The sequence below is a fragment of the Ambystoma mexicanum genome, chromosome 6q, assembly GCF_040938575.1.
Source record: "Ambystoma mexicanum isolate Mex_15411 chromosome 6q, UKY_AmexF1_1, whole genome shotgun sequence".
Classification (NCBI taxonomy): Eukaryota; Metazoa; Chordata; class Amphibia; order Caudata; family Ambystomatidae; genus Ambystoma; species Ambystoma mexicanum.
In genome coordinates this window covers 1,650,242,766-1,650,265,248 of record NC_090937.1, presented here as the reverse complement: position 1 = coordinate 1,650,265,248, position 22,483 = coordinate 1,650,242,766, and the positions used below count along the sequence as shown (strand labels likewise).

The 22,483-nt window shown below is 56.8% G+C and overlaps 1 protein-coding gene across 2 annotated transcripts in view; it reads left to right on the top strand.

The window, feature by feature from the left end:
• The window catches only part of LOC138516980 (zinc finger protein 850-like), a 176,433-nt gene that overhangs the window by 5,565 nt on the left and 148,385 nt on the right, over window positions 1-22,483 (top strand). The window lies entirely within an intron of this gene.

Below are 22,483 nucleotides of genomic sequence, written 5' to 3'. Positions count from 1 at the left end.
AGGTCAGTATGTGCCCAGAAAGCTAGGTCAGCACGAGCCCAGCAAGCTAGGTCAGCATGTGCCCAGCAAGCTAGGTCATAATGAGCCCAGCAAGCTAGGTCAACAGGAGCCAGTAAGCTAGGTCAGCATGAGCCCAGCAAGCTAGGTCTGCACGAGCCTAGCACATTAGGTCAGCATAAGCCCAGCAAGCTAGGTCAGCGTGAGCGCAGCAATCTAGGTCAGCGTGAGCGCAGCAATCTAGGTCAGCGTGAGCCCAGCAAGCTATGTCAGCATGAGCCCAGCAAGCTATGTCAGCATGATCCCAGAAAGCTAGGTCAGCATGAGCCCAGCAAGCTAGGTCAGCACGAGCCCAGCAAGCTAGGTCAGCATGAGCCCAGCAAGCTAGGTCAGTATGAGCCCAGAAAGCTAGGTCAGCATGAGCCCAGCAAGCTAGGTCAGCACGAGCCCAGCAAGCTAGGTCAGCATGTGCCCAGCAAGATAGGTCATAATGAGCCCAGCAAGCTAGGTCAACAGGAGCCAGCAAGCTAGGTCAACAGGAGCCAGCAAACTAGGTCAGCACGAGCCCAGCAAGCTAGGTCTGCACGAGTCCAGCAAGCTAGGTTAGCATAAGCCCAGCAAGCTAGGTCAGCGTGAGCGCAGCAAGCTAGGTCAGCGTGAGCGCAGCAAGCTAGGTCAGCGTGAGCCCAGCAAGCTATGTCAGCATGAGCCCAGCACGCTAGGTCAGCATGAGGCCAGCAAGCTAGGTCATATTGAGGCCAGCACGCTAGGTCAGCAGGAGCTCAGCAAGCTAGGTCAGCATATGCCCAGCAAGCTAGGTCAACAGGAGGCAGCAAGCTAGGTCAGCATGTGCCCAGCAAGCTAGGTCTGCAGGAGCCTAGCAAGTTAGGTCAGCGTAAGCCCAGCAAGCTAGGTCAGCGTGAGCGCAGCAATCTAGGTCAGCATGAGCCCAGCAAGCTAGGTCAGTATGAGCCCAGCAAGCTAGGTCAGTATGAGCCCAGAAAGCTAGGTCAGCATGAGCCCAGCAAGCTAGGTCAGCACGAGCCCAGCAAGCTAGGTCAGCATGTGCCCAGCAAGCTAGGTCATAATGAGCCCAGCAGGCTAGGTCAACAGGAGCCAGCAAGCTAGGTCAACAGGAGCCAGCAAGCTAGGTCAGCATGAGCCCAGCAAGCTAGGTCTGCACGAGCCCAGCAAGCTAGGTCAGCATAAGCCCAGCAAGCTAGGTCAGCGTGAGCGCAGCAAGCTAGGTCAGCGTGAGCCCAGCAAGCTAGGTCAGCATGAGCCCAGCAAGCTAGGTCAGCATATGCCCAGCAAGCTAAGCCATAATGAGCCCAGCAAGCTAGGTCATAATGAGTCCAGCAAGCTAGGTCAGCAGGAGCTCAACAAGCTAGGTCAGCATATGCCCAGCAAGCTAGGTCAGCATGAGCCCAGCAAGCTAGGTCAGCGTGAGCCCAGCAAGCTAGGTCAGCATGAGGCCAGCATGAGCCCAGCAAGCTAAGTCAGCATGAGCCCAACAAGCTAGGACATAATGAGCCCAGCAAGCTAGGTCAGCATGAGCTCAGCAATCTAGGTCAGCACATGCCCAGCAAGCTAGGTCAGCATGAGCCCAGCAAGCTAGGTCATAATGAGGCCAGCAAGCTAGGTCATATTGAGGCCAGCACGCTAGGTCAGCAGGAGCTCAGCAAGCTAGGTCAGCATATGCCCAGCAAGCTAGGTCAACAGGAGGCAGCAAGCTAGGTCAGCATGTGCCCAGCAAGCTAGGTCTGCACGAGCCTAGCAAGTTAGGTCAGCGTAAGCCCAGCAAGCTAGGTCAGCGTGAGCGCAGCAATCTAGGTCAGCGTGAGCCCAGCAAGCTAGGTCAGTATGAGCCCAGCAAGCTAGGTCAGTATGAGCCCAGAAAGCTTGGTCAGCATGAGCCCAGCAAGCTAGGTCAGCACGAGCCCAGCAAGCTGGGTCAGCATGTGCCCAGCAAGCTAGGTCATAATGAGCCCAGCAGGCTAGGTCAACAGGAGCCAGCAAGCTAGGTCAACAGGAGCCAGCAAGCTAGGTCAGCATGAGCCCAGCAAGCTAGGTCTGCACGAGCCCAGCAAGCTAGGTCAGCATAAGCCCAGCAAGCTAGGTCAGCGTGAGCGCAGCAAGCTAGGTCAGCGTGAGCCCAGCAAGCTAGGTCAGCATGAGCCCAGCAAGCTAGGTCAGCATATGCCCAGCAAGCTAAGCCATAATGAGCCCAGCAAGCTAGGTCATAATGAGTCCAGCAAGCTAGGTCAGCAGGAGCTCAACAAGCTAGGTCAGCATATGCCCAGCAAGCTAGGTCAGCATGAGCCCAGCAAGCTAGGTCAGCGTGAGCCCAGCAAGCTAGGTCAGCATGAGGCCAGCATGAGCCCAGCAAGCTAAGTCAGCATGAGCCCAACAAGCTAGGACATAATGAGCCCAGCAAGCTAGGTCAGCATGAGCTCAGCAATCTAGGTCAGCACATGCCCAGCAAGCTAGGTCAGCATGAGCCCAGCAAGCTAAGTCATAATGAGCCCAACAAGCTAGGTCAGCATGAGCTCAGCAAGCTAGGTCAGCATATGCCCAGCAAGCTAGGTCAGCATGAGCCCAGCAAGCTAGGTCAGCGTGAGCCCAGCAAGCTAGGTCAGCATGAGGCCAGCATGAGCCCAGCAAGCTAAGTCAGCATGAGCCCAACAAGCTAGGACATAATGAGCCCAGCAAGCTAGGTCAGCATGAGCTCAGCAATCTAGGTCAGCACATGCCCAGCAAGCTAGGTCAGCATGAGCCCAGCAAGCTAAGTCATAATGAGCCCAACAAGCTAGGTCAGCATGAGCTCAGCAAGCTAGGTCAGCACATGCCCAGCAAGCTAGGTCAGCATAAGCCCAGCAAGCTAGGTCAGCACGAGCCCAGCAAGCTAAGACAGCACAAGCCCAACAAGCTAATTCAGCATGAGCCCAGCTAGCTAGGTCAGCATGATCCCAGCTAGCTAGGTCAGTATGAGCCCAGCAAACCAGGACAGCACGAACCCAGCAAGCAAGGTCAGCACAAGCCCAGCAAGCTAGGCCAGCATGAGCCCAGCAAGCTAAGACAGCACGAGCCCAGCAAGCTAAGACAGCACGAGCCCAGCAAGCTAGGTCAGCACGAGCCCAGCAAGCTAGGTCAGCACGAGCCCAGCAAGCTAGGTCTGCACGAGCCCAGCAAGCTAGGTCAGCATAAGCCCAGCAAGCTAGGTCAGCGTGAGCGCAGCAAGCTAGGTCAGCGTGAGCCCAGCAAGCTATGTCAGCATGAGCCCAGCACGCTAGGTCAGCATGTGCCCAGCAAACTAGGTCATAATGAGCCCAGCAAGCTAGGTCATAATGAGGCCAGCACGCTAGGTCAGCAGGAGCTCAGCAAGCTAGGTCAGCATATGCCCAGCAAGCTAGGTCAACAGGAGGCAGCAAGCTAGGTCAGCATGTGCCCAGCAAGCTAGGTCTGCACGAGCCTAGCAAGTTAGGTCAGCATAAGCCCAGCAAGCTAGGTCAGCGTGAGCGCAGCAAGCTAGGTCAGCGTGAGCCCAGCAAGCTAGGTCAGTATGAGCCCAGAAAGCTAGGTCAGTATGAGCCCAGAAAGCTAGGTCAGCATGAGCCCAGCAAGCTAGGTCAGCACGAGCCCAGCAAGCTAGGTCAGCATGTGCCCAGCAAGCTAGGTCATAATGAGCCCAGCAAGCTAGGGCAACAGGAGCCAGCAAGCTAGGGCAACAGGAGCCAGCAAGCTAGGTCTGCACGAGCCCAGCAAGCTAGGTCAGCATAAGCCCAGCAAGCTAGGTCAGCATGAGGCCAGCATGAGCCCAGCAAGCTAAGTCAGCATGAGCCCAGCAAGCTAGGACATAATGAGCCCAGCAAGCTAGGTCAGCACGAGCTCAGCAATCTAGGTCAGCACATGCCCAGCAAGCTAGGTCAGCATGAGCCCAGCAAGCTAAGTCATAATGAGCCCAACAAGCTAGGTCAGCATGAGCTCAGCAAGCTAGGTCAGCACATGCCCAGCAAGCTAGGTCAGCATAAGCCCAGCAAGCTAGGTCAGCACGAGCCCAGCAAGCTAAGACAGCACAAGCCCAGCAAGCTAATTCAGCATGAGCCCAGCTAGCTAGGTCAGCATGATCCCAGCTAGCTAGGTCAGTATGAGCCCAGCAAACCAGGACAGCACGAACCCAGCAAGCAAGGTCAGCACAAGCCCAGCACGCTAGGCCAGCATGAGCCCAGCAAGCTAAGACAGCACGAGCCCAGCAAGCTAAGACAGCACGAGCCCAGCAAGCTAGGTCAGCACGAGCCCAGCAAGCTAGGTCAGCACGAGCCCAGCAAGTTAGGTCAGCACGAGCCCAGCTAGCTAGGTCAGCATGAGCCCAGCAAGCTAGGACAGCATGAGCCCATCAAGCTAGGTCAGCATAAACCCAGCAAGCTAGGTCAGCACGAGCCCAGCAAGCTAGGTCAGCACGAGCCCAGCAAGCTAGGTCAGCATGAGCCCAGCAAGCTAGGACAGCACAAGCCCAGCAAGCTAGGTCAGCACAAGCCAAGCCAGCTAGGTCAGCACGAGCCCAGCAAGCTAGGGCAGCACAAGCCCAGCAAGCTAGGTCAGCATGAGCCCTGCCAACTAGGTCAGCATGAACGCAGCAAGCTAGGTCAGCATGAACCTAGCAAGCTAGGCCAGCGTGAACCCAGCAAGCTAGGCCAGCATAAGCCCAGCAATTTAGGCCAGCATGAACACAGCAAGCTAGGCCAGCGTGAGTCCAGCAATCTAGGTTAGCACGAGCCCAGCAAGCTAAAACAGCACGAGCCCAGCAAGCTAGGCCAGCATGAGCCCAGCAAGCTAAGACAGCACGAGCCCAGCAAGCTAAGACAGCACGAGCCCAGCAAGCTAGGTCAGCATTAGCCCAGCAAGCTAGGTCAGCGCGAGCCCAGGAAGCGAGGTCAGCACGAGCCAAGCAAGCTAGGTCAGCGTGAGCCCAGAAAACTAGGTGAGCACATGCCCAGCAAGCTAGGTCAGCATGAGCCCAGCAAGCTAGGTCAGCGTGAGCCCAGCAAGCTAGGTCAGCGTGAGGCCAGCATGAGCCCAGCAAGCTAAGTTACCATGAACCCAGCAAGCTAGGTCAGCAGGAGCCCAGCAAGCTAAGTCAGCAGGAGCCCAGCAAGCTAGGTCAGCACAAGCCCAGCAAGCTAGGTCAGCATAAGCCCAGCAAGCTAGGTCAGCATGAACCCAGCAAGCTAGGTCAGCATAAACCCAGCAAGCTAGGTCACCATGAGCCCAGCACACTAGGCCAGCATTAACCCACCAAGCTAGGCCACCGTGAGTCCAGCAAGCTAGGTTAGCACGAGCCCAGCAAGCTAAAACAGCACAAGCCCAGCAAGCTAGGTCAGCATGAGCCCAGCTAGCTAGGTCAGCATGAGCCCAGCTAGCTAGGTCAGCACAAGCCCAGCAAGCCAGGACTGCACAAGCCCAGCAAGCTAGGTCAGTACGAGCCCAGCAAGCTAGGCCAGCACGAGCCCAGCAAGCTAAGACAGCAGGAGCCCAGCAAGCTAGGTCAGCATGAGCCCAGCAAGCTAGGTCAGCACAAGCCCAGCACGTTAGGTCATCACGAGCCCAGCTAGCTAGGTCAGCTTGAGCCCAGCAAGCTAGGACAGCATGAGCCCATCAAGCTAGGTCAGCATAAACTCAGTAAGCTAGGTCAGCACGAGCCCAGCAAGCTAGGTCAGGACGAGCCCAGCCAGCTAGGTCAGCACGCGCCAAGCCAGCTACGTCAGCACAAGCCCAGCAAGCTAGGGCAGCACAAGCCCAGCAGCCTAGGTCAGCATGAGCCCTGCCAACTAGGTCAGCATGAACACAGCAAGCTAGGTCAGCATGAACCTAGCAAGCTAGGCCAGCGTGAACCCAGCAAGCTAGGCCAGCATAAGCCCAGCAATTTAGGCCAGCATGAACCCAGCAAGCTAGGCCAGCGTGAGTCCAGTAATCTAGGTTAGCACGAGCCCAGCAAGCTAAGACAGCACGAGCCCAGCAAGCTAGGTCAGCACGAGCCCAGCAAGCTAGGATAACACGAGCCCAGCAAGCTAGGACAGCATGAGCCCAGCAAGCTTGGTCAGCATGAGCCCAGTAAGCTAGGTCAGCACGAGCCCAGCAAGCTAGGTCAGCACGAGCCCAGCAAGCTAGGCCAGCACGAGCCCAACAAGCTAGGTCAGCACGAGCCCAGCAAGCTAGGTCAGCACAAGCCAGCAAGCTAGATCAGCATGAGCCCAGCAAGGTAGATCAGCCTGAGGCCAGCAAGCTAGGTCAGCATGAGCCCAGCAAGCTAGGCCAGCACGAGCCCAACAAGCTAGGTCAGCAGGAGCCCAGCAAGCTAGGTCAGCACAAGCCTAGCAAGCTAGGTCAGCACGAGCCCAGCAAGCTAGGACAGCACAAGCCCAGCAAGCTAGGTCATGAGCCTAGCAAGCTAGGTCAGCATGAGCCCAGCAAGCTAGGTCAGTATGAGCCCAGAAAGCTAGTTCAACACGAGCCTAGCACATTAGGTCAGCATAAGCCCAGCAAGCTAGGTCAGCGTGAGCGCAGCAAGCTAGGTCAGCGTGAGCCCAGCAAGCTATGTCAGCATGAGCCCAGCAAGCTATGTCAACCTGATCCCAGAAAGCTAGGTCAGCACGATCCCAGCAAGCTAGGTCAGCATGAGCCCAGTAGCTAGGTCAGTATGAGCCCAGCAAGCTAGGTCAGCATGAGCCCAGCAAGCTAGGTCAGCACGAGCCCAGCAAGCTAGGTCAGCATGTGCCCAGCAAGCTAGGTCATAATGAGCCCAGCAAGCTAGGTCAACAGGAGCCAGCAAGCTAGGTCAGCACGAGCCCAGCAAGCTAGGTCTGCACGAGCCCAGCAAGCTAGGTCAGCATAAGCCCAGCAAGCTAGGTCAGCGTGAGCACAGCAAGCTAGGTCAGCGTGAGCCCAGCAAGCTATGTCAGCATGAGCCCAGCACGGTAGGTCAGCATGTGCCCAGCAAGCTAGGTCATAATGAGCCCAGCAAGCTAGGTCATAATGAGGCCAGCACGCTAGGTCAGCAGGAGCTCAGCAAGCTAGGTCAGCATATGCCCAGCAAGCTAGGTCAACAGGAGGCAGCAAGCTAGGTCAGCATCAGCCCAGCAAGCTAGGTCTGCACGAGCCTAGCAAGTTAGGTCAGCATAAGCCCAGCAAGCTAGGTCAGCGTGAGTGCAGCAAGCTAGGTCAGCGTGAGCCCAGCAAGCTAGATCAGCATGAGCCCAGCAAGCTAGGTCAGCATGAGCCCAGAAAGCTATGTCAGCATGAGCCCAGCAAGCTAGGTCAGCACAAGCCCAGCAAGCTAGGTCAGCATGTGCCCAGCAAGCTAGGTTATAATGAGCCCAGCAAGCTAGGTCAACAGGAGCCAGCAAGTAAAGGTCAGCATATGCCCAGCAGCTAAGCCATAATGAGCCCAGCAAGCTAGGTCATAATGAGTCCAGCAAGCTAGGTCAGCAGGAGCTCAGCAAGCTAGGTCAGCATATGCCCAGCAAGCTAGGTCAGCATGAGCCCAGCAAGCTAGGTCAGCGTGAGCCCAGCAAGCTAGGTCAGCGTGAGGCCAGCATGAGCCCAGCAAGCTAAGTCAGCATGTGCCCAGCAAGCTAGGACATAATGAGCCCAGCAAGCTATGTCAGCATGAGCTCAGCAATCTAGGTCAGCACATGCCCAGCAAGCTAGGTCAGCATGAGCCCAGCAAGCTAAGTCATAATGAGCCCAACTAGCTAGGTCAGCATGAGCTCAGCAAGCTAGGTCAGCACATGCCCAGCAAGCTAGGTCATCACAAGCCCAGCAAGCTAGGTCATCACAAGCCCAGCAAGCTAAGACAGCACAAGCCCAGCAAGCTAATTCAGCATGAGCCCAGCTAGCTAGGTCAGCATGATCCCAGCTAGCTAGGTCAGTATGAGCCCAACAAACCAGGACAGCACGAGCCCAGCAAGCAAGGTCAGCACAAGCCCAGCAAGCTAGGCCAGCATGAGCCCAGCAAGCTAAGACAGCACGAGCCCAGCAAGCTACGTCAGCACGAGCCCAGCAAGCTAGGTCAGCACGAGCCCAGCAAGTTAGGTCAGCACGAGCCCAGCAAGTTAGGTCAGCACGAGCCCAGCTAGCTAGGTCATCACGAGCCCAGCAAGCTAGGACAGCATGAGCCCATCAAGCTAGGTCAGCATAAACCCAGCAAGCTAGGTCAGCACGAGCCCAGCAAGCTAGGACAGCACAAGCCCAGCAAGCTAGGTCAGCACAAGCCCAGCAAGCTAGGTCAGCACAAGCCAAGCCAGCTAGGTCAGCATGAGCCCAGCAAGCTAGGTCAGCACGAGCCCAGCAAGCTAGGTCAGCATGTGCCCAGCAAGCTAGGTCATAATGAGCCCAGCAAGCTAGGGCAACAGGAGCCAGCAAGCTAGGGCAACAGGAGCCAGCAAGCTAGGTCTGCACGAGCCCAGCAAGCTAGGTCAGCATAAGCCCAGCAAGCTAGGTCAGCATGAGGCCAGCATGAGCCCAGCAAGCTAAGTCAGCATGAGCCCAGCAAGCTAGGACATAATGAGCCCAGCAAGCTAGGTCAGCACGAGCTCAGCAATCTAGGTCAGCACATGCCCAGCAAGCTAGGTCAGCATGAGCCCAGCAAGCTAAGTCATAATGAGCCCAACAAGCTAGGTCAGCATGAGCTCAGCAAGCTAGGTCAGCACATGCCCAGCAAGCTAGGTCAGCATAAGCCCAGCAAGCTAGGTCAGCACGAGCCCAGCAAGCTAAGACAGCACAAGCCCAGCAAGCTAATTCAGCATGAGCCCAGCTAGCTAGGTCAGCATGATCCCAGCTAGCTAGGTCAGTATGAGCCCAGCAAACCAGGACAGCACAAACCCAGCAAGCAAGGTCAGCACAAGCCCAGCACGCTAGGCCAGCATGAGCCCAGCAAGCTAAGACAGCACGAGCCCAGCAAGCTAAGACAGCACGAGCCCAGCAAGCTAGGTCAGCACGAGCCCAGCAAGCTAGGTCAGCACGAGCCCAGCAAGTTAGGTCAGCACGAGCCCAGCTAGCTAGGTCAGCATGAGCCCAGCAAGCTAGGACAGCATGAGCCCATCAAGCTAGGTCAGCGTAAACCCAGCAAGCTAGGTCAGCACGAGCCCAGCAAGCTAGGTCAGCACGAGCCCAGCAAGCTAGGTCAGCATGAGCCCAGCAAGCTAGGTGAGCACAAGCCCAGCAAGCTAGGTCAGCACAAGCCAAGCCAGCTAGGTCAGCACGAGCCCAGCAAGCTAGGGCAGCACAAGCCCAGCAAGCTAGGTCAGCATGAGCCCTGCCAACTAGGTCAGCATGAACGCAGCAAGCTAGGTCAGCATGAACCTAGCAAGCTAGGCCAGCGTGAACCCAGCAAGCTAGGCCAGCATAAGCCCAGCAATTTAGGCCAGCATGAACACAGCAAAGTAGGCCAGCGTGAGTCCAGCAATCTAGGTTAGCACGAGCCCAGCAAGCTAAAACAGCACGAGCCCAGCAAGCTAGGCCAGCATGAGCCCAGCAAGCTAAGACAGCACGAGCCCAGCAAGCTAAGACAGCACGAGCCCAGCAAGCTAGGTCAGCATTAGCCCAGCAAGCTAGGTCAGCGCGAGCCCAGGAAGCGAGGTCAGAACGAGCCAAGCAAGCTAGGTCAGCGTGAGCCCAGAAAACTAGGTGAGCACATGCCCAGCAAGCTAGGTCAGCATGAGCCCAGCAAGCTAGGTCAGCGTGAGCCCAGCAAGCTAGGTCAGCGTGAGGCCAGCATGAGCCCAGCAAGCTAAGTTACCATGAACCCAGCAAGCTAGGTCAGCAGGAGCCCAGCAAGCTAAGTCAGCAGGAGCCCAGCAAGCTAGGTCAGCACAAGCCCAGCAAGCTAGGTCAGCATAAGCCCAGCAAGCTAGGTCAGCATGAACCCAGCAAGCTAGGTCAGCATAAACCCAGCAAGCTAGGTCACCATGAGCCCAGCACACTAGGCCAGCATTAACCCAGCAAGCTAGGCCACCGTGAGTCCAGCAAGCTAGGTTAGCACGAGCCCAGCAAGATAAAACAGCACAAGCCCAGCAAGCTAGGTCAGCATGAGCCCAGCTAGCTAGGTCAGCATGAGCCCAGCTAGCTAGGTCAGCACAAGCCCAGCAAGCCAGGACTGCACAAGCCCAGCAAGCTAGGTCAGTACGAGCCCAGCAAGCTAGGCCAGCACGAGCCCAGCAAGCTAAGACAGCAGGAGCCCAGCAAGCTAGGTCAGCATGAGCCCAGCAAGCTAGGTCAGCACAAGCCTAGCACGTTAGGTCATCACGAGCCCAGCTAGCTAGGTCAGCTTGAGCCCAGCAAGCTAGGACAGCATGAGCCCATCAAGCTAGGTCAGCATAAACTCAGTAAGCTAGGTCAGCACGAGCCCAGCAAGCTAGGTCAGGACGAGCCCAGCCAGCTAGGTCAGCACGCGCCAAGCCAGCTACGTCAGCACAAGCCCAGCAAGCTAGGGCAGCACAAGCCCAGCAGCCTAGGTCAGCATGAGCCCTGCCAACTAGGTCAGCATGAACACAGCAAGCTAGGTCAGCATGAACCTAGCAAGCTAGGCCAGCGTGAACCCAGCAAGCTAGGCCAGCATAAGCCCAGCAATTTAGGCCAGCATGAACCCAGCAAGCTAGGCCAGCGTGAGTCCAGTAATCTAGGTTAGCACGAGCCCAGCAAGCTAAGACAGCACGAGCCCAGCAAGCTAGGTCAGCACGAGCCCAGCAAGCTAGGATAACACGAGCCCAGCAAGCTAGGACAGCATGAGCCCAGCAAGCTTGGTCAGCATGAGCCCAGTAAGCTAGGTCAGCACGAGCCCAGCAAGCTAGGTCAGCACGAGCCCAGCAAGCTAGGCCAGCACGAGCCCAACAAGCTAGGTCAGCACGAGCCCAGCAAGCTAGGTCAGCACAAGCCAGCAAGCTAGATCAGCATGAGCCCAGCAAGGTAGATCAGCCTGAGGCCAGCAAGCTAGGTCAGCATGAGCCCAGCAAGCTAGGCCAGCACGAGCCCAACAAGCTAGGTCAGCACGAGCCCAGCAACCTAGGTCAGCACAAGCCTAGCAAGCTAGGTCAGCACGAGCCCAGCAAGCTAGGACAGCACAAGCCCAGCAAGCTAGGTCATGAGCCTAGCAAGCTAGGTCAGCATGAGCCCAGCAAGCTAGGTCAGTATGAGCCCAGAAAGCTAGTTCAACACGAGCCTAGCACATTAGGTCAGCATAAGCCCAGCAAGCTAGGTCAGCGTGAGCGCAGCAAGCTAGGTCAGCGTGAGCCCAGCAAGCTATGTCAGCATGAGCCCAGCAAGCTATGTCAACCTGATCCCAGAAAGCTAGGTCAGCACGATCCCAGCAAGCTAGGTCAGCATGAGCCCAGTAGCTAGGTCAGTATGAGCCCAGCAAGCTAGGTCAGCATGAGCCCAGCAAGCTAGGTCAGCACGAGCCCAGCAAGCTAGGTCAGCATGTGCCCAGCAAGCTAGGTCATAATGAGCCCAGCAAGCTAGGTCAACAGGAGCCAGCAAGCTAGGTCAGCACGAGCCCAGCAAGCTAGGTCTGCACGAGCCCAGCAAGCTAGGTCAGCATAAGCCCAGCAAGCTAGGTCAGCGTGAGCACAGCAAGCTAGGTCAGCGTGAGCCCAGCAAGCTATGTCAGCATGAGCCCAGCACGGTAGGTCAGCATGTGCCCAGCAAGCTAGGTCATAATGAGCCCAGCAAGCTAGGTCATAATGAGGCCAGCACGCTAGGTCAGCAGGAGCTCAGCAAGCTAGGTCAGCATATGCCCAGCAAGCTAGGTCAACAGGAGGCAGCAAGCTAGGTCAGCATCAGCCCAGCAAGCTAGGTCTGCACGAGCCTAGCAAGTTAGGTCAGCATAAGCCCAGCAAGCTAGGTCAGCGTGAGTGCAGCAAGCTAGGTCAGCGTGAGCCCAGCAAGCTAGATCAGCATGAGCCCAGCAAGCTAGGTCAGCATGAGCCCAGAAAGCTATGTCAGCATGAGCCCAGCAAGCTAGGTCAGCACAAGCCCAGCAAGCTAGGTCAGCATGTGCCCAGCAAGCTAGGTTATAATGAGCCCATCAAGCTAGGTCAACAGGAGCCAGCAAGTGAAGGTCAGCATATGCCCAGCAGCTAAGCCATAATGAGCCCAGCAAGCTAGGTCATAATGAGTCCAGCAAGCTAGGTCAGCAGGAGCTCAGCAAGCTAGGTCAGCATATGCCCAGCAAGCTAGGTCAGCATGAGCCCAGCAAGCTAGGTCAGCGTGAGCCCAGCAAGCTAGGTCAGCGTGAGGCCAGCATGAGCCCAGCAAGCTAAGTCAGCATGTGCCCAGCAAGCTAGGACATAATGAGCCCAGCAAGCTATGTCAGCATGAGCTCAGCAATCTAGGTCAGCACATGCCCAGCAAGCTAGGTCAGCATGAGCCCAGCAAGCTAAGTCATAATGAGCCCAACTAGCTAGGTCAGCATGATCCCAGCTAGCTAGGTCAGCATGATCCCAGCTAGCTAGGTCAGTATGAGCCCAACAAACCAGGACAGCACGAGCCCAGCAAGCAAGGTCAGCACAAGCCCAGCAAGCTAGGCCAGCATGAGCCCAGCAAGCTAAGACAGCACGAGCCCAGCAAGCTACGTCAGCACGAGTCCAGCCAGCTAGGTCAGCATTAGCCCAGCAAGTTAGGTCAGCACGAGCCCAGCAAGTTAGGTCAGCACGAGCCCAGCTAGCTAGGTCAGCACGAGCCCAGCAAGCTAGGACAGCATGAGCCCATCAAGCTAGGTCAGCATAAACCCAGCAAGCTAGGTCAGCACGAGCCCAGCAAGCTAGGACAGCACAAGCCCAGCAAGCTAGGTCAGCACAAGCCCAGCAAGCTAGGTCAGCACAAGCCAAGCCAGCTAGGTCAGCACGAGCCCAGCAAGCTAGGGCAGCACAAGCCCAGCAAGCTAGGTCAGCATGAGCCCTGCCAACTAGGTCAGCATGAACGCAGCAAGCTAGGTCAGCATGAACCTAGCAAGCTAGGCCAGCGTGAACCCAGCAAGCTAGGCCAGCATAAGCCCAGCAATTTAGGCCAGCATGAACACAGCAAGCTAGGCCAGCGTGAGTCCAGCAATCTAGGTTAGCACGAGCCCAGCAAGCTAAAACAGCACGAGCCCAGCAAGCTAGGCCAGCATGAGCCCAGCAAGCTAAGACAGCACGAGCCCAGCAAGCTAAGACAGCACGAGCCCAGCAAGCTAGGTCAGCATTAGCCCAGCAAGCTAGGTCAGCGCGAGCCCAGGAAGCGAGGTCAGCACGAGCCAAGCAAGCTAGGTCAGCGTGAGCCCAGAAAACTAGGTGAGCACATGCCCAGCAAGCTAGGTCAGCATGAGCCCAGCAAGCTAGGTCAGCATGAGCCCAGCAAGCTAGGTCAGCATGAGCCCAGCAAGCTAGGTCAGCGTGAGCCCAGCAAGCTAGGTCAGCATGAGGCCAGCATGAGCCCAGCAAGCTAAGTTACCATGAGCCCAGCAAGCTAGGTCAGCAGGAGCCCAGCAAGCTAAGTCAGCAGGAGCCCAGCAAGCTAGGTCAGCACAAGCCCAGCAAGCTAGGTCAGCATAAGCCCAGCAAGCTAGGTCAGCATGAACCCAGCAAGCTAGGTCAGCATAAACCCAGCAAGCTAGGTCAGCATGAGCCCAGCACACTAGGCCAGCATTAACCCAGCAAGCTAGGCCACCGTGAGTCCAGCAAGCTAGGCCAGCACGAGCCCAGCAAGCTAAGACAGCACGAGCCCAGCAAGCTAGGTCAGCACGAGCCCAGCAAGCTAGGTCAGCACAAGCCCAGCAAGTTAGGTCATCACGAGCCCAGCTAGCTAGGTCAGCTTGAGCCCAGCAAGCTAGGACAGCATGAGCCCATCAAGCTAGGTCAGCATAAACTCAGTAAGCTAGGTCAGCACGAGCCCAGCAAGCTAGGTCAGGACGAGCCCAGCCAGCTAGGTCAGCACGCGCCAAGCCAGCTACGTCAGCACAAGCCCAGCAAGCTAGGGCAGCACAAGCCCAGCAGCCTAGGTCAGCATGAGCCCTGCCAACTAGGTCAGCATGAACACAGCAAGCTAGGTCAGCATGAACCTAGCAAGCTAGGCCAGCGTGAACCCAGCAAGCTAGGCCAGCATAAGCCCAGCAATTTAGGCCAGCATGAACCCAGCAAGCTAGGCCAGCGTGAGTCCAGTAATCTAGGTTAGCACGAGCCCAGCAAGCTAAGACAGCACGAGCCCAGCAAGCTAGGTCAGCACGAGCCCAGCAAGCTAGGATAACACGAGCCCAGCAAGCTAGGACAGCATGAGCCCAGCAAGCTTGGTCAGCATGAGCCCAGTAAGCTAGGTCAGCACGAGCCCAGCAAGCTAGGTCACGAGCCCAGCAAGCTAGGCCAGCACGAGCCCAACAAGCTAGGTCAGCACGAGCCCAGCAAGCTAGGTCAGCACAAGCCAGCAAGCTAGATCAGCATGAGCCCAGCAAGGTAGATCAGCCTGAGGCCAGCAAGCTAGGTCAGCATAATCCCAGCAAGATAGGCCAGAACAAGCCTAGCAAGCTAGGTCAGCACGAGCCCAGCAAGCTAGGACAGCACAAGCCCAGCAAGCTAGGTCATGAGCCTAGCAAGCAAGATCAGCATGAGCCCAGCAAGCTAGGTCAGTATGAGCCCAGAAAGCTAGGTCAGCACGAGCCCAGCAAGCTAGGTCAGCACGAGCCTAGCACATTAGTTCAGCACGAGCCCAGCAAGCTAGTTCAGCACGAGCCCAGCAAGCTAGGTCAGCATGAGCCCAGCAAGCTAGGTCAGCACGAGCCAAGCAAGCTAGGTCAGCATAAATCCAGCAAGCTAGGTCAGCATAATTCCAGCAAGTTAGGTCAGCACGAGCCCAGCAGGCTAGGACAGCACGAGCCCAGCAAGCTTGGTCAGTACGAGCCCAGCCAGCTAGTTCAGCACGAGCCCAGCAAGCTAGTTCAGCACGAGCCCAGTAAGCTAGGTCAGCACGAGCCCAGCAAGCTAGGTCAGTACGAGCCAAGCAAGCTAGGTCAGCATAAATCCAGCAAGCTAGGTCAGCATAATTCCAGCAAGCTAGGTCAGCACGAGCCCAGCAAGCTAGGTCAGCACGAGCCAGCAAGCTATATCAGCATGAGCCCAACAAACTAGGTCAGCACGAGCCCAGCATGGTAGATCAGCCTGAGCCCAGCAAGCTAGGTCAGCATAATCCCAGCAAGATAGGCCAGCACGAGCCTAGCAAGCTAGGTCAGCATGAGCCCAGCAAGCTAGGACAGCACAAGCCCAGCAAGCTAGGTCATGAGCCTAGCAAGCTAGGTCAGCAGGACCCCAGCAAACTAGATCAGCACGAGCCCAGCAAGCTAGGTCAGCATGATCCCAGGAAGCTAGGTCAGCATGAGCCCAGCCAGCTAGGTCAGCATGAGCCCAGCAAGCTAGGTCTGCACGAGCCCAGCAAGCCAGGTCAGCGTAAGCCCAGCAAGCTAGGTCAGCGTGAGCGCAGCAAGCTAGGTCAGCGTGAGCCCAGCAAGCTAGGTCAGCGTGAGCCCAGCAAGCTATGTCAGCATGAGCCCAGCACGCTAGGTCAGCATGTGCCGCGCAAGCTAGGTCATAATGAGCCCAGCAAGCTAGGTCATAATGAGCCCAGCACGCTAGGTCAGCAGGAGCTCAGCAAGCTAGGTCAGCATATGCCCAGCAAGCTAGGTCAACAGGAGCCAGCAAGCTAGGTCAGCATGAGCCCAGCAAGCTAGGTCTGCACGAGCCTAGCAAGTTACGTCAGCATAAGCCCAGCAAGCTAGGTCAGCGTGAGCGCAGCAAGCTAGGTCAGTGTGAGCCCAGCAAGCTAGATCAGCATGAGCCCAGCAAGCTAGGTCAGTATGAGCCCAGAAAGCTAGTTCAGCATGAGCCCAGCAAGCTAGGTCAGCACGAGCCCAGCAAGCTAGGTCAGCACGAGCCCAGCAAGCTAGCTCAGCATGTGCCCAGCAAGCTAGGTCATAATGAGCCCAGCAAGCTAGGCCAGCACGAGCCAGCAAGCTAGGTCAACAGGAGCCAGCAAGCTAGGTCAACAGGAGCCAGCAAACTAGGTCAGCATGAGCCCAGCAAGCTAGGTCAGCACGAGCCAGCAAGCTAGGTGAGCATAAGCCCAGCAAGCTAGGTCAGCGTGAGCGCAGCAAGCTAGGTCAGCGTGAGCCCAGCAAGCTATGTCAGCATGAGCCCAGCAAGCTAGGTCAGCATATGCCCAGCAAGCTAGGTCACGAGCCTAGCAAGCTAGGTCAGCATGAGCCCAGCAAGCTAGGTCAGTATGAGCCCAGAAAGCTAGGTCAGCACGAGCCCAGCAAGCTAGGTCAGCACGAGCCTAGCACATTAGTTCAGCACGAGCCCAACAAGCTAGTTCAGCACGAGCCCAGCAAGCTAGGTCAGCATGAGCCCAGCAAGCTAGGTCAGCACGAGCCAAGCAAGCTAGGTCAGCATAAATCCAGCAAGCTAGGTCAGCATAATTCCAGCAAGCTAGGTCAGCACGAGCCCAGCAAGCTAGGACAGCACAAGCCCAGCAAGCTTGGTCAGTACGAGCCCAGTAAGCTAGGTCAGCATAAATCCAGCAAGCTAGGTCAGCATAATTCCAGCAAGCTAGTTCAGCACGAGCCCAGTAAGCTAGGTCAGCACGAGCCCAGCAAGCTAGGTCAGTACGAGCCAAGCAAGCTAGGTCAGCATAAATCCAGCAAGCTAGGTCAGCATAATTCCAGCAAGCTAGGTCAGCACGAGCCCAGCAAGCTAGGTCAGCACGAGCCAGCAAGCTATATCAGCATGAGCCCAACAAACTAGGTCAGCACGAGCCCAGCATGGTAGATCAGCCTGAGCCCAGCAAGCTAGGTCAGCATAATCCCAGCAAGATAGGCCAGCACGAGCCTAGCAAGCTAGGTCAGCATGAGCCCAGCAAGCTAGGACAGCACAAGCCCAGCAAGCTAGGTCATGAGCCTAGCAAGCTAGGTCAGCAGGACCCCAGCAAACTAGGTCAGCACGAGCCCAGCAAGCTAGGTCAGCATGATCCCAGGAAGCTAGGTCAGCATGAGCCCAGCCAGCTAGGTCAGCATGAGCCCAGCAAGCTAGGTCTGCACGATCCCAGCAAGCTAGGTCAGCGTAAGCCCAGCAAGCTAGGTCAGCATGAGCGCAGCAAGCTAGGTCAGCGTGAGCGCAGCAAGCTAGGTCAGCGTGAGCCCAGCAAGCTATGTCAGCATGAGCCCAGCACGCTAGGTCAGCATGTGCCCAGCAAGCTAAGCCATAATGAGCCCAGCAAGCTAGGTCAGCAGGAGCTCAGCAAGCTAGGTCAGCATATGCCCAGCAAGCTAGGTCAGCATGAGTCCAGCAAGCTAGGTCAGGGTGAGCCCAGCAAGCTAGGTCAGCATGAGGCCAGCACAAGCCCAGCAAGCTAGGTCAGCACAAGCCAAGCCAGCTAGGTCAGCACGAGCCCAGCAAGCTAGGGCAGCACAAGCCCAGCAAGCTATGTCAGCATGAGCCCTGCCAACTAGGTCAGCATGAACGCAGCAAGCTAGGTCAGCATGAACCTAGCAAGCTAGGCCAGCGTGAACCCAGCAGGCTAGGCCAGCATAAGCCCAGCAATTTAGGCCAGCATGAACACAGCAAGCTAGGCCAGCGTGAGTCCAGCAATCTAGGTTAGCACGAGCCCAGCAAGCTAAAACAGCACAAGCCCAGCAAGCTAGGTCAGCACGAGCCCAGCAAGCTTGGTCAGTACGAGCCCAGCCAGCTAGTTCAGCACGAGCCCAGCAAGCTAGGTCAGCATGAGCCCAGCAAGCTATGTCAGCACGAGCCAAGCAAGCTAGGTCAGCAAAAATCCAGCAAGCTAGGTCAGCATAATTCCAGCAAGCTAGGTCAGCACGAGCCCAGCAAGCTAGGTAAGCACGAGCCAGCAAGCTATATCAGCACGAGCCAGCAAGCTATATCAGCATGAGCCCAACAAGCTAGGTCAGCACGAGCCCAGCATGGTAGATCAGCCTGAACCCAGCAAGCTAGGTCAGCATAATCCCAGCAAGATAGGCCAGCACGAGCCTAGCAAGCTAGGTCAGCATGAGTCCAGCAAGCTAGGACAGCACAAGCCCAGCAAGCTAGGTCATGAGCCTAGCAAGCTAGGTCAGCAGGAGCCCAGCAAACTAGGTCAGCACGAGCCCAGAAAGCTAGGTCAGCATGATCCCAGGAAGCTAGGTCAGCATAATTCCAGCAAGCTAGGTCAGCACGAGCCCAGCAAGCTAGGACAGCACAAGCCCAGCAAGCTTGGTCAGTACGAGCCCAGCCAGCTAGTTCAGCACGAGCCCAGCAAGCTAGTTCAGCACGAGCCCAGCAAGCTAGGTCAGCATGAGCCCAGCAAGCTAGGTCAGCACGAGCCCAGCAAGCTAGGTCAGCACGAGCCAAGCAAGCTAGGTCAGCATAAATCCAGCAAGCTAGGTCAGCATAATTCCAGCAAGCTAGGTCAGCATGAGCCCAGCAAGCTAGGTCAGCACGAGCCAAGCAAGCTAGGTCAGCATAAATCCAGCAAGCTAGGTCAGCATAATTCCAGCAAGCTAGGTCAGCACGAGCCCAGCAAGCTAGGACAGCACGAGCCCAGCAAGCTTGGTCAGTACGAGCCCAGCCAGCTAGTTCAGCACGAGCCCAGCAAGCTAGTTCAGCACGAGCCCAGCAAGCTAGTTCAGCATGAGCCCAGCAAGCTAGGTCAGCACGAGCCTAGCAAGCTTGGTCAGCATGAGCCCAGCAAGCTAGGTCAGCACGAGCCAAGCAAGCTAGGTCAGCATAAATCCAGCAAGCTAGGTCAGCATAATTCCAGCAAGCTAGGTCAGCACGAGCCCAGCAAGCTAGGTCAGCACGAGCCAGCAAGCTATAGCAGCATGAGCCCAACAAGCTAGGTCAGCACGAGCCCAGCATGGTAGATCAGTCTGAGCCCAGCAAGCTAGGTCAGCATAATCCCAGCAAGACAGGCCAGCACGAGCCTAGCAAGCTAGGTCAGCATGAGCCCAGCAAGCTAGGACAGCACAAGCCCAGCAAGCTAGGTCATGAGCCTAGCAAGCTAGGTCAGCAGGAGCCCAGCAAACTAGGTCAGCACGAGCCCAGCAAGCTAGGTCAGCATGATCCCAGGAAGCTAGGTCAGCATGAGCCCAGCCAGCTAGGTCAGTATGAGCCCAGCCTGCTAGGCCAGCATGAGCCCAGCCTGCTAGGCCAGCATGAGCCCAGCAAGCTAAGTCAGCATGAGCCCAGCAAGCTAGGTCATAATGAGCCCAGCAAGCTAGGTCAGCATGAGCTCAGCAATCTAGGTCAGCACATGCCCAGCAAGCTAGGTCAGCATGAGCCCAGCAAGCTAGGTCAGCATGAGCCCAGCAAGCTAGGTCATAATGAGCCCAGCAAGCTAGGTCAGCATGAGCTCAGCAAGCTAGGTCAGCACATGCCCAGCAAGCTAGGTCAGCATGAGCCCAGCAAGCTAGGTCAGCACGAGCCCAGCAAGCTAAAACAGCACAAGCCCAGCAAGCTAATTCAGCATGAGCCCAGCTAACTAGGTCAGCATGATCCCAGCTAGCTAGGTCAGTATGAGCCCAGCAAGCCAGGATAGCATGAGCCCAGCAAGCAAGGTCAGCACGAGCCCAGCAAGCTAGGCCAGCATGAGCCCAGCAAGCTAAGACAGCACGAGCCCAGCAAGCTAGGTCAGCACAAGCCCAGCAAGCTAGGTCAGCACGAGCCCAGCAAGTTAGGTCAGCACAAGCCCAGCTAGCTAGGTCAGCATGAGCTCAGCAAGCTAGGACAGTCATGAGCCCATCAAGCTAGGTCAGCATAAACCCAGCAAGCTAGGTCAGCACGAGCCCAGCAAGCTAGGTCATCATGAGCCCAGCAAGCTAGTGCAGCACAAGCCCAGCAAGCTAGGTCAGCACGAGCCAAGCCAGCTAGGTCAGCACGAGCCCAGCAAGCTAGGGCAGCACAAGCCCAGCAAACTAGGTCAGCATGAGCCCTGCCAACTAGGTCAGCATGAACGCAGCAAGCTAGGTCAGCATGAACCTAGCAAGCTAGGCCAGCGTGAACCCAGCAAGCTAGGCCAGCATAAGCCCAGCAATTTAGGCCAGCATGAACACAGCAAGCGCTAGGCCAGCGTGAGTCCAGCAATCTAGGTTAGCACGAGCCCAGCAAGCTAAAACAGCACGAGCCCAGCAAGCTAGGTCAGCACGAGCCCAGCAAACTAGGATAACACGAGCCCAGCAAGCTAGGACAGCACGAGCCCAGCAAGCTTGGTCAGTACGAGCCCAGCCAGCTAGTTCAGCACGAGCCCAGCAAGCTAGTTCAGCACGAGCCCAGCAAGCTAGGTCAGCATGAGCCCAGCAAGCTAGGTCAGCATGAGCCCAGCAAGCTAGGTCAGCACGAGCCCAGCAAGCTAGTTCAGCACGAGCCCAGTAAGCTAGGTCAGCACGAGCCCAGCAAGCTAGGTCAGTACGAGCCAAGCAAGCTAGGTCAGCATAAATCCAGCAAGCTAGGTCAGCATAATTCCAGCAAGCTAGGTCAGCACGAGCCCAGCAAGCTAGGTCAGCACGAGCCAGCAAGCTATATCAGCATGAGCCCAACAAACTAGGTCAGCACGAGCCCAGCATGGTAGATCAGCCTGAGCCCAGCAAGCTAGGTCAGCATAATCCCAGCAAGATAGGCCAGCACGAGCCTAGCAAGCTAGGTCAGCATGAGCCCAGCAAGCTAGGACAGCACAAGCCCAGCAAGCTAGGTCATGAGCCTAGCAAGCTAGGTCAGCAGGACCCCAGCAAACTAGATCAGCACGAGCCCAGCAAGCTAGGTCAGCATGATCCCAGGAAGCTAGGTCAGCATGAGCCCAGCCAGCTAGGTCAGCATGAGCCCAGCAAGCTAGGTCTGCACGAGCCCAGCAAGCCAGGTCAGCGTAAGCCCAGCAAGCTAGGTCAGCGTGAGCGCAGCAAGCTAGGTCAGCGTGAGCCCAGCAAGCTAGGTCAGCGTGAGCCCAGCAAGCTATGTCAGCATGAGCCCAGCACGCTAGGTCAGCATGTGCCGCGCAAGCTAGGTCATAATGAGCCCAGCAAGCTAGGTCATAATGAGCCCAGCACGCTAGGTCAGCAGGAGCTCAGCAAGCTAGGTCAGCATATGCCCAGCAAGCTAGGTCAACAGGAGCCAGCAAGCTAGGTCAGCATGAGCCCAGCAAGCTAGGTCTGCACGAGCCTAGCAAGTTACGTCAGCATAAGCCCAGCAAGCTAGGTCAGCGTGAGCGCAGCAAGCTAGGTCAGTGTGAGCCCAGCAAGCTAGATCAGCATGAGCCCAGCAAGCTAGGTCAGTATGAGCCCAGAAAGCTAGTTCAGCATGAGCCCAGCAAGCTAGGTCAGCACGAGCCCAGCAAGCTAGGTCAGCACGAGCCCAGCAAGCTAGCTCAGCATGTGCCCAGCAAGCTAGGTCATAATGAGCCCAGCAAGCTAGGCCAGCACGAGCCAGCAAGCTAGGTCAACAGGAGCCACCAAGCTAGGTCAACAGGAGCCAGCAAACTAGGTCAGCATGAGCCCAGCAAGCTAGGTCAGCACGAGCCAGCAAGCTAGGTGAGCATAAGCCCAGCAAGCTAGGTCAGCGTGAGCGCAGCAAGCTAGGTCAGCGTGAGCCCAGCAAGCTATGTCAGCATGAGCCCAGCAAGCTAGGTCAGCATATGCCCAGCAAGCTAGGTCACGAGCCTAGCAAGCTAGGTCAGCATGAGCCCAGCAAGCTAGGTCAGTATGAGCCCAGAAAGCTAGGTCAGCACGAGCCCAGCAAGCTAGGTCAGCACGAGCCTAGCACATTAGTTCAGCACGAGCCCAACAAGCTAGTTCAGCACGAGCCCAGCAAGCTAGGTCAGCATGAGCCCAGCAAGCTAGGTCAGCACGAGCCAAGCAAGCTAGGTCAGCATAAATCCAGCAAGCTAGGTCAGCATAATTCCAGCAAGCTAGGTCAGCACGAGCCCAGCAAGCTAGGACAGCACAAGCCCAGCAAGCTTGGTCAGTACGAGCCCAGTAAGCTAGGTCAGCATAAATCCAGCAAGCTAGGTCAGCATAATTCCAGCAAGCTAGTTCAGCACGAGCCCAGTAAGCTAGGTCAGCACGAGCCCAGCAAGCTAGGTCAGTACGAGCCAAGCAAGCTAGGTCAGCATAAATCCAGCAAGCTAGGTCAGCATAATTCCAGCAAGCTAGGTCAGCACGAGCCCAGCAAGCTAGGTCAGCACGAGCCAGCAAGCTATATCAGCATGAGCCCAACAAACTAGGTCAGCACGAGCCCAGCATGGTAGATCAGCCTGAGCCCAGCAAGCTAGGTCAGCATAATCCCAGCAAGATAGGCCAGCACGAGCCTAGCAAGCTAGGTCAGCATGAGCCCAGCAAGCTAGGACAGCACAAGCCCAGCAAGCTAGGTCATGAGCCTAGCAAGCTAGGTCAGCAGGACCCCAGCAAACTAGGTCAGCACGAGCCCAGCAA